This window comes from Jaculus jaculus, chromosome 16 (genome assembly GCF_020740685.1).
Source record: "Jaculus jaculus isolate mJacJac1 chromosome 16, mJacJac1.mat.Y.cur, whole genome shotgun sequence".
Classification (NCBI taxonomy): Eukaryota; Metazoa; Chordata; class Mammalia; order Rodentia; family Dipodidae; genus Jaculus; species Jaculus jaculus.
Window position 1 is genome coordinate 60,170,936 of NC_059117.1, and position 14,522 is coordinate 60,185,457.

General features: G+C 44.5%; 1 pseudogene; it reads left to right on the forward strand.

Moving 5' to 3' along the window:
• Window positions 1-3,227: 3,227 nt before the first annotated feature.
• LOC123455290 lies at window positions 3,228-14,202 on the forward strand (annotated as a pseudogene).
• The last annotated feature ends 320 nt before the right edge of the window (window positions 14,203-14,522 follow it).

Genomic DNA, 14,522 nt, shown 5'->3' on the forward strand with positions numbered 1-14,522 from the left:
AGTTCAATTGATCAGATTGAGTACAGGAAATTATTTCAATTTTTCTGTATGTGTTAAGATTTGATTTGTGTCCTAATATATGGTCTATTTTAGAGAATGTTCCATGTGCTATTGAGAAAAAAGTGTATTCTGTATCATTTGGATGGAATGTTCTGTAGATATCTGCTACGTCCATTTGTTCTATGTTATCATTTAATACAGATGTCTTTCTATTTATTTTTTGCTAGAATGACATGTCAATATATGAAAGTAGATTATTGAAGTCACTCACTGCAATTGTTCTTGGTGTTATCTGTCACCTTAAGTGTCATAGTATTTGTTTGATGAAGTTGGAGGCCCCCATGTTAGCTTTATATATGTTTAGATTAGTAATGTCTTCCTGTTTAGTTTTCCTTTAATCAATATAAAGTGAACTTTATCTTTCCTCACTAATGTTGATTTGAAGTCAATCCTGTCAGATACGAGGATAGCAACACTTGCTTCTTTTCTAGGCTCATTTGCTTGGAATACCGTCTCCATCCTCTCATCCTATGATAGTGTCTATCTATTATGGAGAGATGAGTTTTTTGGAGGCAACAAACAGAAGGACCATTCCATTTAAGGCACTCTGCGAGCCTGTGTCTTTTGGTTGGGGCATTGAGGCTATTGATATTAAGAGATATTATTGAAAGGTATGTACTTATATTCACCAATTTTCTTGTTTTGTTATGCTTCCTTTTGTCCCTTTACTCTCTTGTATTAGCTGTTTTTTTAAATTTTATTTATTTATTTATTTATTTATTTATTTATTTATTTAAGAGCGACAGACACAGAGAGAAAGAAAGATAGAGGGAAAGAGAGAGAGAATGGGCGTGCCAGGGCTTCCAGCCTCTGCAAACGAACTCCAGACGCGTGCGCCCCCTTGTGCATCTGGCTAACGTGGGACCTGGGGAACCGAGCCTCGAACCGGGGTCCTTAGGCTTCATAGGCAAGCGCTTAACTGCTAAGCCATCTCTCCAGCCCTGCTGTTTTTTGAGTATTTTTTTTCCTGCTTCCGCATATGTGTGCTTTCCTTTCTCTTCAGCATGGAAGATCCCTTCAAGCATTTTTGGTAGAGCTGGCTTAGTAGTCATAAATAACTTTAGCCTGTTTTTGTTGTAGAATGTCCTTATTTCACCATCAATTTGGATAGATATCTTTACTGGGTAAAGTAGTCTTGGTTGGTTGACAATTGTTGTCTTTCAGAACTTGGAATACATCATTCCAAGCCCATCTGGCTTTTGTTTTGTTTTGTTTTTCAAAGTAGGGTTTTACTCTAGCCCAGACTGACCTGGAATCACTATGTAGTCTTAGAGTGGCCTCAAACTCATGACAATTCTCCTACCTCTGCCTCCTGAGTGCTGGGATGAAAGATGTGTGCCACCACACTTGGCCCCCTTCTGGCTTTTAAAGTTTGTATTGAGTATTCTGATGTTATCCTGATGGACATGGCTTTAAAAAGAGTTGCTTTTCCTCTCTAACTGCTTTCAATATATTTTCTTTGGTTTGCATGTTTGGTAGTTTAATTCTAATATGGTGAGGAGTGGTTCTTTCCAGGTTTTATCTGTTTGGTTTCTAAAGGCTTCCTGTATCTGCATTGGCATCTCTTTGCTAATTTGGGGAAATTTTTATTCTAAGATTTGTTTAAAACTCTTACTATGCCTTTGGAGTGAAATTCATCTCTTACTATAATCTGACTTTTTTTTTTTTTCTTTTTTAAGGTAGGGTCTCACATTGGCCCATCTGACCTGGAATTAACTATGTAGTCTCAGGGTATCCTTGAACTCACTGAAATCCTCATACCTTTGCCACCTGAGTGCTTAGATTAAAGGCATAGACTACCCTGTCAGACTACTATTCCCTGATTCTTATGTTGGCCTGCATTAGACCTAACACCTGGTCTTCTAGTTTAGATATTCTGTTCTTCCCTTAATCCATTCTATTGGTGAGACTTTCTACTTTTCTTTTTTTATTTGACTTACTGTATATTTTTTTGCTGCTAGTATTTCTGATTGGGTTTTCTTTAGTATTTCTATTTCCTTACTATGTCTAAAATTGACCTCTTTATTTCACTAAATTGTTTTCCTGTGTCTTTGATTTTCGCTTTGATTTCCTTGAACATAGTTATAATTATTCTTTTGAAATCTTTCTCAGGCATTTCCCCTAAATCAATCTTACTGGAGGTCAATTCTAATGGATTTAAAATTTTTGGTGGAATTACATTGTCTTGATTTTTTTGTTTCATCTTGGATTAGTTTGGTACCTAGGTTTTCTAACTATCTGCAGTATTCTTAGGTGTATAGATCTGATGTTATGTTTTTTCAGGGTAGGAGCTTAAGATGATAAGTGTAGCTCTTAAAAGACTCTCAGAGTAACAGCAAAAGTGATCCTGCATGTTGGATTTGCCAGCTATGTGGATACTCTAGTAGGCTGCATAGAGCAACATACAGACAAATTCTAAAATTTAACTGAACAGTATACACATTCAATGAAAACCAGCAGGGAGTATTTATGCAAGAGTACATATTAAAATAAACAAAGTCTATAACAAAGTCAAGTCCCTAAGGATGTATGTTTTCCCACACCCTTAATTCTGTCAACTGAGAGGCTGAGAATTCTGGTCTGTAGAGGTTTCCAAGATCAGGTTGGGACCAAGTGAGACTCTATAAATCAGGAAGCGAAAAATTACAACCCCAAAATATAGCTTATTTAAGAATGGTGAGTCTGACCATCCATCAGATGTAACATATAAATTACCCTGGTTAGCACTTCCAAAGCAGGTCTATACACCAGGTTTTGTGGCAGGTACTGACCTGGTGTAAGTATGTCCTGTTGCCCTTTGGGATGGCTTTGGTCTCAGCTATGCTTCACGCCTGCTTGGGTCCACTTTTCTGTGCTGTGGGCTCAGGTAGGCTTGCTGGCTCAGTGGGCTGCTGCTCTGATAGCCTGTGCTGAATGCTGTGTAGATGAGTGTCCTTTCCCAGGTCTCCAGTGGTTGCCTGCATTTGCACTGGTGGTGGGGAGAGGGGAGGCTGTGGATGGTGGCAGAAGTTACATCGCTGGTCTCTGTGACTCTGTTCCTCATGAGCCATTCATCTGGGCCCTGGCTCACCCCAGCGTGTGGGGAGTGGGCAGGGGCGCCCCGCGGGCCCGCTTCAGTCCCCCACTGCGGCATCCACTCCGCCCGTGGGGCCAACATGTGACAGGACATGGGCCTGACCCTGCCGGTGTTCGTGGCTATGCTGCTCATCGTCCTGCTGGTGATGGTGGGCGGTTGGTATTTTGAATGGCATCTATTTTTGTCTAACTTCAAGTTCCTGCGGGAATTGGTGGGAGACACAGGATCCCAGGAAGGAGACCAAGAGCGTCAGGGTCTGAAGTGGGGGAAGAGAACTGGGTGTGTCCGCACAGGATAAGGCCCGTCCTGCAGAAGAGCACTGCTGATCCCCCCACGTCCTGTCCTGTCGGGAGCGAGCAAGCCTCTGTCTGCAGAGACTTGGCTTTGGAATTGAAGAACGTTTGTAATCGGATTTATCACCAGATCAAAACCAAAAATTTCTATGTAAGCCATATAAAAACACAGGGAATTAAAACCAAATCGGACCATTGCAAACTTATCTTGAACGTAGCGTCACCTTCGCTGGCCTCTCTACTGGGTGCAGTTAATTTTTGGCTTTGGGCTTCTTTTTTTTCTTGCACTGATGTAAGTCTGTAAACATTTTAGGCTTGAAAACACATTTTGTAAGCATACAGCGTACCTTTCTCTTGACATTTTAACCTGGCTGAAATTGGAAGGCGTCTCATTATTGTCAACCAGATGATAGTCATGCAATTATCCTAGCTCGTGCACACGTGAATTTACAGCTGTCACTGTCATCACACCTCTAGTGATGGGTACATTGTTGGTACCAAGTGTATCCAGCTTAACTGGCATTTAGAAAATATCTTAGAAGATGTCACTTAGAAAATGACTAGTCTGAGGCTCAGCGTTGAAACTACGGGTTCGTGTATATGCCACACACCATGGAAACAGCAGCAGGCCACATGTTGGACATTAGTGAAGCAAATCTCTGTCGTTGGAGGAATGACTGCAATTCCCTATGTTCTTCCAAGATGACAGGATTCATGGGTCCTAAAAAGGAAGCTGCCCACAGTAGATGAAACTGTGCTATGTTCTGTCAGTGAGGCACGTGCAGAAAGATTGCCTATCACACGCCAAGGAATGCAACTGGAGGCAGGAAAAATTGCCAAAACCCTCAGAATCCATGAAACAAAATGCAAAGCAACAAGAGGCTGTTGTGACTGATTTATGCAGGACTGCCATTAAGACATCAAACATTGGTATTTCGAAGCTTCCTGCTGAGGGAGGGCAGCAGGCCTTACTGCAGGGAGACACTCTCTGGAAAAGGGCCTGCATGGAAAGGCATGCAGTGACCACCGGTGGGGGAGGCGATCCAGAGGCGGTGCACTCCCAGGATGAAGCTGCGCCGAGGACTTAGCCAGCTTTCCCACACTTTCTTTCCATGGGCACAAGATTGGTGATAAAGGCCGCTCACAGCACTGATGGAGCAAATACAAAATGCACGCTTTCTGTGACAGGGCATGTGTCATGGCGTAATGGGTCATGTGTTTCCTTAGTGAGATCTGGTGCATCGTAAAAGTTAATGGTCTCTTAGATTAAAACAAAATGGTAGTTTATATGTGTTTCATTTCAAGATCATAGTTACTTATTGGAGAACCTAATTCTAAATGTTATAATGTAAAAATAGTTATCTTCTCTAAAGTACATTTTGGGGAGTAACCTATTCAGGATTGAGAGAGATCAGTCACTCGGCGTGTATGGGAGGACTTTCGTGCTGTTGGCTGTGCCGGGAAGAAAGTACTTCACACACAGCTGGGTGACAAGACCTCAGGTACTGGGGTACTACTTACTAGGTAGTTCACACAGTGGGGACAAATACCCTCTTAACTAACTGTAAAATGACTCTGGCCAAAGTCCATGCTTGCCTTAACTGAACTATGGACTGTTTACTCCCGAGGACATAGATTAATGAAGCTTTGAGTTTAATGTTGCCTGCTCTGTACAAAAATGCAATGCAAGCTGGGCGTGGTGGTGCACGCCTTTAATCCCAGCACTAGGGAGGCAGAGGTAGGAGGATTGCCATGAGTTCAAGGCCACCCTGAGATGACAGTTAATTCCAGGTCAGCCTGGACCAGAGTGAGACCCTACCTTGAAAAACCAAAAAAAAAAAAAAAAAAAAAAAAAAAAAAGCAATGCAAAGCCAGCTTGTTTTGTCAGCTCCAATTCTTATGTTTTTAACCTTTGGTTCTCAAAAGCTGGCCATCACTCATGCTCTGCATGTGTGGGAGTACGTTTGATACCTCTTTTTTTTTTTTTTAATTTTTATTTATTTATTTGAGAGCGACAGACACAGAGAGAAAGATAGATAGAGGGAGAGAGAGAGAATGGGCGCGCCAGGGCTTCCAGCCTCTGCAAACGAACTCCAGACACGTGCGCCCCCTTGTGCATCTGGCTAACGTGGGACCTGGGGAACTGAGCCTCAAACCGGGGTCCTTAGGCTTCACAGGCAAGCGCTTAACCGCTAAGCCATCTCTCCAGCCCTCTTTTTTTTTTTTTTTTTTTTTTTTTTGTAGAGTCTCACTCTGGCCCAGTCTGACCTGGAATTCACTATGTAGTAAAAGGGTGGCCTCAAATTCATGGCAATCCTACTTCTGCCTATGAGTGCTGGGATTAAAGGCATGCGCCGCCCAGCTTTGATACCTCATTCTTCATGCTAACAGGGTTTGTTTACTAGTAAGTCCACTGGCTCGACCCACACTGTATTCCCAGTGAACTCCTCTACTGGTAGTGCAGTCCTCTAGAAATACTGAAAGGGAAGATACAGAACAGAGCATTTGTTTATGTATTTGCTGGGGGAAGATGCCCAGCAGTTGAGAGTTGGTACAATTCTCCTGTCTTGCTTTCCTTATTGGGTACAATGCGATAATAGGGCATAAGAACCAGTGACATCATTTCTAGCATTGAACTCATGTACTGTCTAAATATCTCCTTCAGATGATCAGGATGCCCAAAGCATCCCGGTACAGATGGTGTTCACATTCAGTTTTTCCATAGTCTAATGGTTTGAGCCCTTTATTTGTTTTTATGGTGAAAATTAAAGTTTAGATTATATTAGATTTTTTTTTTTCGAAGTAGGGTCTCACTCTAGCCCAGGATGACCTGGACTTCACTAAGGAGTGTCAGGGTGGCCTCGAACTCTTGGCAATCCTCCTACCTCTGCCTCCCGAGTGCTGGGATTAAAGGTGTGCGCCTCCACGTCCTGCTAGTTTTTGTGTATTTAAACTAAATTGTAGGTGAGCTTACTGTTGTGTATTAACGAATGTGGCTAATACAACCCCACCACTGAAATCGTTAGCCATGCCCACGTGGATCCCTGTAAAGCTATATGTGTTGGACATTATTTATTGGTGTTTCTGTTTCCGGCATGTCTTATTTCATAGAGCTTTAACGTTTTGCTGATGCTGGGAAGCCATGCCTAGAAGCATTAGTAACTCACACGTCATAGCTTCACTCACCGGAGAAAGAATAGTCCCTCCTTCCCATCCCGTCTTATTGTTTTGTAGCTGAGCTCACCAGAACCACATCACAGTGACAGTCAGCCTCAGTGGGAAGTGAACTATCCTGCACTGAGTTGTTAAAGGTGAAAAGGTTCTGAGTTTTTAGACATACAAATATGAGAAACTATCCTGAGCTCTTCTGGCAGTGACTAATGGTGACCAGGTATGCCATCTCTTTGAGGACTCTTTCTATGAGTGAGGACCCAGCTAGGTAGATGGTCATTTCCTCCAGCCATTTGCCTCAAGCCCATCTTTTTTTTTTTTTCCTTTTTTTGGGTGACCTCTGAAACTTTTTATAAAAATTGTCTATGTTGTAGCATAGATTTAAATGCCAAAAAACATGACATATTTGTATAACACTGTGAGGTACAAATTATTTACTGGAAGACAGCTTTAGAATGGAATGGATGTTCTTAGTGGAGACAAATATTGTTGTGTATTAGGTCACTCACAGATACTCTAACCTCTTTCTTTAGAACTTAGAAATATTTCAAAATGATATTTTGCTGAGAGTTTTGAATTATCTAAAGAAGTAGAATCACAAAATTTACATCCAAAGTATGTTGGAAGATCTGAAAGTATTTTTGAAGAGTAGCAATTTCTGAATTTATCTTAAGTTCATAATGTAATCTTTCTCAAAAGATATGTTTTACTGTAACATGTCACCAATGTAACTAGATTTCAGCAACCAAAGTGCTTTTACATTTGAAGTTGACTTCGTTAAGCCTGTGAATGGTCCTCAATGTTACCAACTCTCAGGCAACTATTAGAATAGGTTATGACATCTAGAATTAGAGCATCTTGTGTTGTCTGCTTTTAAAGTGCCCTCGAGGGCTAGAGAGATGGCTTAGCGGTTAAGCCCTTGCCTGAGAAGCCTAAGGACCCCAGTTCAAGGCTTGATTCTCCTGGAACCACGTTAGCCAGATGCACAAGGGGGCGCACGCATCTGGAGTTCGTTTGCAGTGGCTGGAGGCCCTGGCGTGCCCATTCACCCCCCCCCCCATCTGCCTCTCTCTCTCTCTCTCTCTCTGTTGCTCTCAAATAAGTAAATAAAGATAAACAAAAATATTTAAAGTGTCCTCAAGTTTTAAACTTGAAACATAAGTAACACATTCTCTTGTCAATAGATGTGACATTCTCCATCCGTCTTTGTGTGTGCCTGGTCTATGGGACTATTTCAGTGTGAGCCTTCAAGTCAGTTCTATGTACAAGCATTCACCAACTACTGCTGCTATGATTCCCCAAGGCCGCCCTGCTGTGCTTGGATGTGTGTTCATGCTGACCAGATAGGCCACAAGGACAGACTAACTGCATTCGTAGTACCTCTGCCACCAGAGGTAATGTAGAGATGACTGCGAGAGAATCCATTTTGCTGTAAAACTGCTCAGTACTGCAAAGCTTCTGTGGTTTGTGTTTAACTCCCAAACTTACAGAAGACAGTAAAGTCAAAACAAATAAAAATAAATAAATACAAATGAAAAGTTTGGTTGAAAAGAACAATTCAGTGGAAGAGGGTTATGGAGTTTGAGATTGAAAATAAAAGAGTAGGGAGAGAGGATTATGATCAAAATACATAATATACATGTATGAAAATTGTCAATATATTTTAGAGAATGGTGAGCTGGGTGTGATGGCACATGCCTTTAATCCCAGCACTAGGGAGGCAGAGGTAGGAGGGTTGCCATGAGTTCGAGGCCACCCTGAGACACCATAGTGAATTCCAGGTCAGTCTGGGCTAGAGAGAGACCCTACCCTGAAACCGCCCCCCCAAAAAAAGAGAATGGTAATTATGCCTGGATAATAAGATATCCAATAACTGTTGCTACACCAGGTATATCAGGTAATACTATACTATTCTCTGGGTTACACATGCTTTTAGGCTAGTACCTTGTTTTTGATATTATTTCTTTTTTTCTTTTCAAAAAATTTATTAACAACTTCCATGATTATAAAAAAAATTCCATCGTAATACCCTCACTCCTCCCACAATCCCCTTCAAAACTCCATTCTCCATCATATCACCTCCCCATTTCAATCAGTCTTTCATTTATTTTGATGTCATGATCTTTTTGTCCTAAAATGATGGCCTTGTATAGGTTGTGCCAGGCATTGTGAGGTCATGGATATGCAGGCCATTTTGTGTCTGGGGAAGCATGTTGTATGGAGTCCTACCTTCCCTTTGGCTACATTCTTTCTGCCACCTCTTCCAAAATAGACCCTGAGTCTTGGAAAGTGTGATAGAGATATTGCAGTGCTGAACACTCCTGTCACTTCTTTCCAGCACCATGATGCCTTCTGAGTCATCCCAAGGTCATGGCCTTCTGAAAAGAGAAGATTCTCTACCAAAAGTGAGAGTAGCATTAATATAAGTGTAAGAACATTAAGAGAAATGCTTACTTGGCAGTTTGATAAGCATAGTATATACATTTAGCCAGACAGCAGCAAACGTTACACCCCTAGGGCTCAAGGCTAAACCTGTTTAAAGTTTTCCATATCAGGGATATATTCCCTCCCATGGAGTAGGCCTCCAGTCTAATTAGAGGGCAGTTGGTTTCCATCATGACAAAAAAATGTTTGCTGGCACTATACTTTGGCCTTCTATGTCTTGGGTTTCCTTCAATTTTTCCTTGGAGGCTTGTACTGTGGGACTTGGTACTCTTGGTGGGGATTTTTTTGCTAGGAGTTATGCATCATGATTAGCCCACAAGGAGATTACTCAGGATGAAGCAATAGTACCCTTTATACAGTAGAAGTTGGGTAACTTAGTCTAAATTGATCTAGGTAAGAATGCTGAGCAGCTCGGGTGTGCAATTTCCTCACCTGGAATGCTTATTTGATTCAGGTGTCCCCCATAAACTTAGGTATTCCCAATGCTAGGTTCCCAGCTGAAGATTTTTTGGGGGTGGACTTGTGGGTGTTATAGTCAGCTCTCCCTGGCTAGTGTCTGGCACACTCCTGTCCCTGTTGTCCACCTGATGTTGGCCAGAGGGTGATGTCCACCCTCTGCTCATGCAATCATCCCTGCCATCATGGAGCTTCCCCTTGAGCCTATGAGTCAAAATAAAGTGGTCTTTCTTTTTTTCCTAAAAGCTGCTCCTGGTTAGGTGATTTCTGGTAGACACCTGTGTGTGTAGCTTGGACCTTTTGGAGATGATCTTCAAGAGGAATGTGAAGGATTTGGAACCTTGGCCTAAGACATGGCTTGCAGTGCTGTAAGTACAGCTTGATGGATGAGTCTAGCCAGAGTTGAAAGACTTGAATATGGAATGTGAGGTTTGGCTTATGAGGGTTAAAGAGTTTTGCCTGGGCAGAGCTAGCAATATATGTGAGAGGCTTCCTGTTATGACTGTGTCCTGAAAATTTGTGCAGGGTTGCATTGTGTAGAAATGGAATGGTGTGAGCAGAATATGGCACAGACAAAATTGAAATCTTTGGGCTCAAATTTCTCCCTATTCAAGTGCAATTAAGAGATTATGACCACTGAGATTGGGGCAGCTGACTTGCACTGGGACAACAGACAATATGTAGCTACTGTTGATGGTGACTGAGTGCTCAAGGAGTGTCCTGTTCTTCAAAGTTGACTTCATTCCCTCCACACACATTAACAAACTGGCATCCTACTTGGTATTGTGGAGTATAATAAATGCAGGAAAGAGAGGGTCATTGATTTTGCAACGCAGTCTTGTGGTTTTGCAAACAGCCAGGGGCAGTGTGAAGCAGGTTTGCTGAATGCCTGCAGTGAGACTCAGTGGAATTGTGAAGATGTACCGTGGGATGCAGTGGAGACCCAACTGAGATGCTGGGATGAGATGGCTGCTAAGGAAAGCTACCAGCCTCAATGAAGTTTGGCAGGAATGTGAGTAGTCTAGCTGGAGGGGCAGAATTGGAATATCAGAAACTCGTTACTGGTTACAATTATCAGACATGGAGATTTGTCATTGACTAGGATTGTTGGACATGAGCAACAATTGATGTTTACCTTTTTGAGATCTTGTATTGCTTGAATATTTCTTTGCGATGCCCAATGCCATCCTTTGCAGTGTGAATGTTTATTCTGTGCCATTATGAGATTTGAGGGGAGGGGGATTTTCAGTGTTATGGCTCATTTAAAAGACACTGGAATCTTGATCACACCTTCCAAGGCTCAGGGTCTAATGAAGAAGAGGTGGCAGAAAGGATGTATGAACCAAAGGAAAGGTAGGAGTCCTTACAACGTACTCCCTCCAGACATAAAATGGTCTGGATATCCATGACCTCATAGTGCCTGACACTACCTACACAAGACCATCATAAGAGGAGGAAAAGATCATGACATCAAAATAAAAGAGAGACTGATTGAGATGGGGAGGGAATATGAAGGAGAAATGAATTTCAAAGGGGAAAGTGGGGAGAAGGAGGGTATTACCATGGGATATTTTTTATAATCATGGAAAATGTTAATAAAAATTGAGAAAAATAAAAATAAAAAATAAATAAAAGACTGTGGGAAGCTGGGTGTGGTAGCACATGCCTTTAATCCCAGCACTCGAGAGGCAGAGATAGGAGGATCACCATGTGTTTGAGGCCACCCTCAGACTACATAGTTAATTCCAGGTCAGCCTGAGCCAGAGTGAGATCCTACCTCGAAAAATCAAAAATAAATAAATAAATAAGTAAAATAATAATAATAATAATAATAAAATAAAGTAAAAGTCCTTGAAGTATGGGGATGTTTGAATATCATTAGGATTGATTAAAAAAATGGGGACATTTAAAGTTGGACTGAATGCATTGACGCATCATGGATGGTTATCAGTTTATGGTGGCCAGGGTTGGAATGTGCTGGTTTGATCCACGTGTCCCCGATAAACTTAGGTGTTCTGAATACTAGGTTCCCAGCTGATAAGAGATTTGGGAATTAACACCTCCTGGAAGCAGTGTATTGTTGGGGTTGGGCGTATGGGTGTTATAGCCAGCTCCCCCTTGCTAGTGTTTGGCACACTCTCCTGTTCCTGATGTTCACCTTATGTTGGCAAGAGGGTGATATCCATTCTCTGCGCATGCCACCATTTTCCCCTGGCAACATGGAGCTTCCCCTTGAGCCTGTAAGGAAAAATAAACACTTTTTTCCTGAAAGCTGCTCTTGGTCAGGTGATTTTTGCCAACAATGTGAACCTGAATGTGACACTTCGTAAGCTCAAAATGGCAGGGACTGGCTCAAAGCTGATGTTCAGCGGGATCGTCTGTATCCAGATGATAACCTCTGAACGGCAACCAGCAACAGCACACAATTCCCGGGCTAAGCCTCCTTGCATAGGTGGGCCTGTGTTTATGGCTGACGTTCCGAAGGACCATTCCTGCCCAGACCACTGCCGCCACCCCCTTTATTACATCTTTATTAAAGGTAGGAGAGAACACAAGGAATATTTGGAACTTGGGATTCATCAATTCTGTGGGACATCCCCTGAACCCCAAAATCCTGTTTCAGTAAAAAATGTGAGGGTCAGGTGGTGAACTACCTCTGCACCACAGACTAGGAAGCTGGTGCTTACTCTTGCTGCACATGTGCATATGGCCCCAACAAACCACAGCATCAGGAAGCCAACCAGAGGTGGAGAACCAGGAGCCGAGGCCTAACACTGCAGCAGGGAAAGCAGGAGCCAGGGAACAAGGAAACGGGAAACCAGGATCCCAGGCCTACTCCTGCCACATGTGTGTATGGTCCTAGTCACACATATGCAAGGTCCCACCTGCCCCACACCAGTATCAGGGAGAAGCTGAGTTGGAGGAAAAAAAAAATAGTTCAAGTTTTATGTACAGGGACATGAAATAAAGTAGGAGGAGCCCTCATTCGCAGCTTACTAATACCATGGATCATACAAAAATGAACACACATTTTCTGACGTAAAGTTAGCACTCTGATAACGACAGGCTTTCTAGAATGTCTTTTCTTCTTGTTTCTGATAATATTTATTGAAAACTTCCGGGCGCGCACCGGCGGGAGCAGGCGCTCAGAAGCCTCCGCTGGACTGGGGAAGAAGAAGTGTCGCTTAGACCCGGAGCCGTGCCCGGCGGCCCTGGCCACGCTCATCATGGTGGTCTATTGAATGTCCCGGGGCTTCGGCGCCACGGAGAGGCGACCGAGGGCGTGTTCCTCCCTTGCAGTTTCCTCTCCCAGCAAGTCGGGGGCGTTTTCAATCGAATAAACTTGCGATCGCCACGTGTGGCATCTTTCCAAGGGAGCCGGTTCCGGGGGGGCTCCCCCGGGCGCGCCCGTCGGGGGATCGCGCGTGGCGCGGGACAGGGCGGCGGCAGAGCCGGCCGCGGATGCTGCGTGCGGAGGCGCTGCCGGTTACGTAAAGATGAGGGGCTGAGGTCGCCTCGGCGCTCCTGCGAGTCGGAAGCCCCCGCGCCCCCGCCCCTCGGCCACGCAGCGCCTCGCCGTTCCCATCCGCGCTCGTCGTCCGAGGCCAGGACAGGACGAGCCGAACGAAAAGCTCCCGTCAAGCCATCCGCCAAGTTTTGCCGAGCCGCCTTTGGGGGCTTGCTGTCGGCCGCACCATTTCCGCGGCCGCCTGCATGGACTTCGTGGCTGCCCAGTGTCTGGTTTCCATCTCGAACCGCGCTGCGGCGCCGGAGCGTGGAGGCGCTCGAGAGGCTGCGACTACCTGAGCGCGAGGTGACCAAGGAGCACGGCGACCCGGGGGACACCTGGAAGGATTACTGCACACTGGTCACCATTGCCAAGAGCTTGTTGGACTTGAACAAGTACCGACCCATCCAGACCCCCTCGGTGTGCAGCGACAGTCTGGAGAGTCCCAATGAGGATATGGGATCCGACAGCGACGTGACCACCGAATCTGGGTCCAGTCCTTCCCACAGCCCCGAGGAGAGAGGATTCTGGCAGCGCGCCCAGCCCGCTTTCCCTCCTCCATCCTGGAGTGGCTGCGAAGGGGAAACACGCCTCCGAAAAGAGGCACAAGTGCCCCTACAGTGGCTGTGGGAAAGTCTATGGAAAATCCTCCCATCTCAAAGCCCATTACCGAGTGCATACAGGTGGACGGCCCTTTCCTTGCACGTGGCCAGACTGCCTTAAAAAGTTCTCCCGCTCAGATGAGCTGACCCGCCACTACCGGACCCACACCGGGGAGAAGCAGTTCCGCTGTCCACTGTGTGAGAAGCGCTTCATGAGGAGTGACCACCTCACAAAGCACGCCCGGCGTCACACCGAGTTCCACCCCAGCATGATCAAGAGGTCGAAAAAGGCGCTGGCCAGCCCTTTGTGAGGTGCTCCCTGTGGCAGCCAGGCAGAGGTGGACCCTGAAAGGACAAAGAACTCCCAGGAAATAGACAGACACATGGAAACCCAGCCCCAGCAGAGGCACACTGGCCGAAGGAGGTCACTGCTATTGGGCCAATGTTCTAATGTCCCTCTCCCTCGTTGTTTTCCAAAAGCACATGGTAGCCTAAGATCAAAGTCAACCCTCGGTCCCCTTGTAGAGGCAGCTCTGACCCTGTCTCTGACTGTTGAAGGGAAGGCAAATGCTTTTGTTTTTTCCTCCTTTATTTCTTCAGGGGTTGGGTGGGAGGGGAGGGTCGAGGCCAAGACTGGGGTAGAATTTTAACGGTTCACACTGGTGTACATATGTCTGACTGGGTGAGTTGACCTGTGGTGTCCAACACAGTGATTCTGGGCCCTTTATGCTTGCTGACTCTCAGAGTTGTTTTCCTACCTTTTAATGTAATGATGAGCGTGCTTCCGTTTGTTTAGCAAAACCACTCTCATGAATCATGTTAACTTTTGAGATTATAAAAGAAAAAAAACTTCCATAGCACAGCTGTCTTTATGCAAGCAAGAGCACACCTTCTCCAGCATGATCTGTCAT